A 5,342-nucleotide genomic window follows, 5' to 3' on the forward strand; every position below is an offset into this window, starting at 1 on the left:
AATTTCTACTTCTCATTTCCGTTCCAAACCTATTTCTGGGCTAAAAATTTGTCTCGAAAATAGAAAAATGAAATTGTGCTGCCAAACGGATTTCTGTTCAAAACTTGTTCCCGAGATCAAAAAAATAGAAAAACAGAGAAAGAGAATGGTTATTATTCGCGCCCTAATTGGTGTCACTGGCTCAATCCTGCATGCGCCAAGTCATCATGCGTTAGTCGTTAGGTCTGTTGAAAAATTACCACGGAAATGACAAGATCTTGCAAATTAAGTCAATGCAAAAATATTAGAGAAATAATGATGAACAATAAGGATACAAGCGATTTACGTGGTTTAATTCGAGTATCGGTACCTATATCCACGGGGAGAGCCAGCAACAGATAATCCACTATAATCGGAGAATCAGAGTTACAATCACACGCTCGAGCGTTTTCTACACCTAAATTATACCCAAACTCTAAGTGACTAAGATGCAAATCAGGGAAGACGAAGACAAGGATTGTGGCAGGTATGCTATCCCACACACAAATAGCTCTCCAAGTTATAAAAGGGACTGCCTTTTAGCCACCAAGCCCCTCTTCGAATTTTGAGTCTCATCTTAGAACTGCTTCATAGTAGCATAATTCTAATGCGCAGGTTCCATACCATGGCAATTGCAAAGCATACTACCAGGACTAATCAGCGCACGTACATTTGTTTATATAATCATACCATGTAAAAGGTAGAAGTGAAGATTCAGGGATTCATAATGCACACTAGTTTTATTTCTTGAGGAGCATATCGTGTCCCCAAACTTTACAAGCATTGCCTAATATATAGGCACAAAAATAGACAAATAGCTTAATTATTGGTGAAGTTCTAGAAATCACAGATAATTCGGCACTCTTCGACCTGCCATAAAAGCTTTTACATCTAGCAGATGACAAGGAAAACTTTGACAAGTGACACTTAAAGATTTTTACAACTGACGAACGACTAAAAAACTTTTAGACGATAGTTTTTCTTCGTTTATGCACATTTTTCTTCTTGCTACAGTGCTGCTACAGTGCATGAACAGTACTTCCTGAAAATTGAGCTAGTTTTCAAACACGACGAGCTAATTTTTTCAACACGCTTGACAAGGCTTCAGAGATCATATTTATGGATGGATTCCTCAGTGTTGTCATCATTAGAGCTGTCCGAACTACCTCCGTCCTTGTGTTTCCTATGATCCCTGAGGATTTGTTCAATTTTCGCGAACTCTAGGCCTACATCTTCATGAAGTTCTAAAGGCTTTTGTCTTTTTCATGCAAACTCATAGGAAGTACATGGAACGTTTGTAGAACTTGAGGCGATATCAGCGGATCTTAATGGAATACGTGGCTGAGGAAAATTCTCCAATTGCAGTGACGGACTATCTTTGTCATCGCCTAGACTGAGTGCTAGTTGTAGCTCACTATAATCATATGAGTATTGCGATAATGGTCCTCCCCATGGATCCTATGATTAAGGATCTTGTGATGACGAGGCCTCTTAAGATGAGGATGAGGTAGTAGGATCCAAGGCAACGGCAGCGGCATCCATATCAGCTTGCATATCTATGCCATAATATTGTCTCAATTCTATATCAATTATCGTGTGATACCTATGGTTAGCTGGATGATCCCAAGGCGCATCGCTAGATTGGGTGGCCATACTTCTGGTGGTATCACTTGGTTATATTGACATAGAAGTCTCTGGAGTTTTCTATATTCCTAGGGAAGTACTGAGATTTTGCATGGAAGGGTTTTGAAAAACTTTTCTGAAATTGGCTAAGGTTTCTAAGTAGTTACTCCTACATCACATGGAGTTTTGCTCACGTCTTCATTTGAACAAATGGAAACCCATGGCCTGTGAAACATGACTGTTGTATGCAATTCTGGATTGAGTCTACAGGCTCTAAGTTGTTCCTGAAACATGCATTTCCATGCTCCCAATGATTTGAACCAATTAAGCATATCACCCAAATGCTTAAAATTCTTTTCTCCCAAGAGAATTTTGCCAATAATGAAAATAATTCTGGTTGTTGGAAATTCAACGGCTATGATATAAAGATTGAACAAATACCCAAAAAATCACTTGAATTCCTCTGGGAATTTATCTTCAAGATTGAAGGAGATAGGATGGATGAAAGAATATTCTGGATATAGCCCATTAGGTCTGAGATTTAATCCTCCGAACCTGTTGAAAATCAACAGTTGATATTTCCACATTAATGGTGGCAGATTTTCAAAAGGGCGTTGTTCTGGATGTATTCAGGAACTTCTGGCGGGTACTGCTTGCTTGGCTAAGAAGGTTTCATCTCGATAGGTTTATATCGACCGAACGGATTTCGGGATACATACATATTTATATATGAAACTGGTGCAACAAATTCTTTTGGCTTGGATAAGAAATCAGCAAGCACATTCTTCTTTCCTACTATATGCTTGGTTTCAAAAGAATATTCTGAAAACCATTCCGCCCATCGGAGGAGTTGAGGGTGAGGAATTTGCTTTTGTTTGAACTTCAACATCTTGGAGAATAAGAACATATCTAGGTCCACTAGAAAATGATGTCCTAGGAGATGAAATTTAAACTTCTTGATAACATATTTTACCGCTAAGATTTCCTTGAAGGTCGAGTGATAATGCATTTCACTTGGCATAAATCTTTCACTTTTGTGTCCACAGATCTTGCGTTTACCATCAATTTCTTCGAATATAACGACAGCCCAATATTCATATCTAGCATATGTTTGTAAGACTCTTTTCCCAGCAGAAGGGATTTGCAGAGGAGGAAGATGTTGCAAAACTTCTTTAAGACGTTTGACTGATTTAGTCTGCTGAGATCCCCATGGAGGGGCATCCTTTTTTAGCATCTGCTACAATGGGCTCACCAGGTTGGTGATTTTTGGAACAAAGTCTCTGAGATAATTGACTATCCCAAGGAACTGTTGAACCTATTTGAGAGAAAGATTCTCATCAAGAAGTTTCTGTAGTTCTTCAACAATATGGGGACCAGGATAATATGTCCCGTCCGTAAGATGCATTCCGAGAAATTCAATTTCTCGTTGGGCAATAATCATCTTTTTCTAGAACAGCATGATGCCATATTTCTGAACCAATTCCACAAATTGGCTTAGAATTTATAATGAGAATCCTCATCAGGGCTGTAGAGGAGGATATCATCAATATAAATTTGGGCATTGACCAAAATAGGCCGGAAGATTCTGCACATAGCTTTCTGGAATAATGAAGGAGCTGTTTTAAGATCAAAAGGAAATACCGTCCACTGGAAGTGCTGACTGGGGATGCAAAATTAAGTTTTGTGCCTGCCATTTGTATGAATTCCCAATTGCTAGAATCCAGCTTTGAGGTTAAATTTGGAATAGACTTTAGCTTGAGTAAGGCTGAAGAATAACGAATTTCGATGGGGGTAATGAGAATTTATCATCTTGGAGGAATTGGTTGAGTGGCTGGTAATTGATGACCAACCTCATTTTTTTTGTGTTCTGCTCAGAACGCTTATTCACATAGAATGCTTCACAAGACCACTGAGAATCAGATGACTCGATCAATCTTTGGTGTAGTAAGTCTAAGCACTCCTTTTGTGTCAAGATCAAATGATCTGGATTCATTCTGAATGAGTTGCTTTGGTAGGATTGATATCCTCATTTTTTTCAAAAGGTAGATAGATGAAAAAGTTAGGATTTTCCACTAAAGGTTTGAACATTTAAGGACAAAATCTGAATGGGATTCTGCACATGCTCCAAGAAGAGTTTGAATGATAAGATCTAGCATATGTATTTCGATGGAAAAAAATTGTTGGATGTCCACAAACTCTTTGAATTGTTCTTTGAACCGAAGTCCATTAGACAGAATTCTAAGTTTGGAAATCTGGGTCAGAATGTCCCATCCAATGATGATATCTTTACCTGGTAAACTAGAACTAAAGATTTTAGTGGTGAGAGAACAATGTGGGAATAACTAAAGGTTAATGGGTTTGCTTCGGACTCTTATGACGAAATATCTCTAGAAGCAGAATTAAAATATCGAGTATATGAAGTCCAGTATTCTTCTGAAAGAATTTTTGTGTCAAGAATCAAAACACTGGCTCTAGTATCTATAAGGGCTATAAGAGGGATAGCTTTAGTATATTTGAAAAGATAGATTTTGATGGGAAAATGTGGAAGAGTGGAAGGAGCATATGCACAAAGGTCTTGGATTGTGGGGGATTTTGGATTTTCGGAAGAAAATGAGTAAACTCCCTTTTCTATTTCATCAAATGAGTCTTCAGAGTAACTGGACTGGGACCATGTCTGGATGGCGCATATGGTGTGCGTTGTTGGTTCGTCTTCGAAAGAGAAGACAAATTCAACATCATCATCTTGAAGAAAAATTACAGTTTCTTTCAAAGCTCATGGATTAAATGGGAATTTCTTTTCTAAGCCTTTGGACAATTCTTTGCAAAATGGCCTTTTTTGTTACAGATGTAACATCTATTGAATTTCTTACGTCTTCTAGACTGGTCGCGTTTGGAGCATCTTCTTCTCAAAAAGTGCTATTTGCGCTTTTTTTTTAGACCGAGTGAGAAGCGTTTGAAGTGCTTTTTCTTTTTACATCGATCTCCACAAGAAGAGTCATCACACGACTCTTTATTTGCACACTTGATTCTCAACTCTGGTCTTCAGCAAGCTCGATCAAGTTCTCTATTACTCTTAAGATAACCTTTGAATGCCTTTCGGCAAATACAGAGGTCATCAAGAGCCAAATGTATCTTCTACTGCAGTTCTCCTATTGGGACATCGGCAATTTTTCGCTGCTTTTTCTGAAGGGACCTTTCCACAACTTGACCAATATCTTTATGGATAGAAGATAGAAATACCTGCTTTAGGTTTAAATCAGCTCCAAGGGCGTAGAATAATTTAAGCATTTCTCTTATTCAAATATTTCGGCACAAAGAACAGCATTTTCTGTCAAAGAACTCTCCTTTTTAGTTCAAGGAGGTCTTCTGGTTCGCTAATGAAAAACTGGTGGATGACGTGTATCACATGACGAAAATCTTACGAATGTCATTTGGTCTTGATCCAAAATAGTTTTCCACCAATCCTTGAGGCTACCGGTAAATCTGCTGATGAACTCAGTCAGTATATCATATTGACTTCGACAGTAAAGGCTCTAGAACTGAGCCAAGCATGGAACTCTTGTAATCTTTCTGGCCATTTTGTTGAAGGTCGAAGCTTCAAAACGAGAGTTCTGATTATAAATATTTATTATTTCTGGTTCTGATGAGCTTGATTCCATATCTGTCTCAGGGGGATCGGCCATAAGAATAACAGGTTTGGG

Source organism: Syzygium oleosum, unplaced genomic scaffold (genome assembly GCF_021117445.2).
Source record: "Syzygium oleosum isolate NSW1041296 unplaced genomic scaffold, Sole_v2.1 Sole_v2.16, whole genome shotgun sequence".
Taxonomy (NCBI): Eukaryota; Viridiplantae; Streptophyta; class Magnoliopsida; order Myrtales; family Myrtaceae; genus Syzygium; species Syzygium oleosum.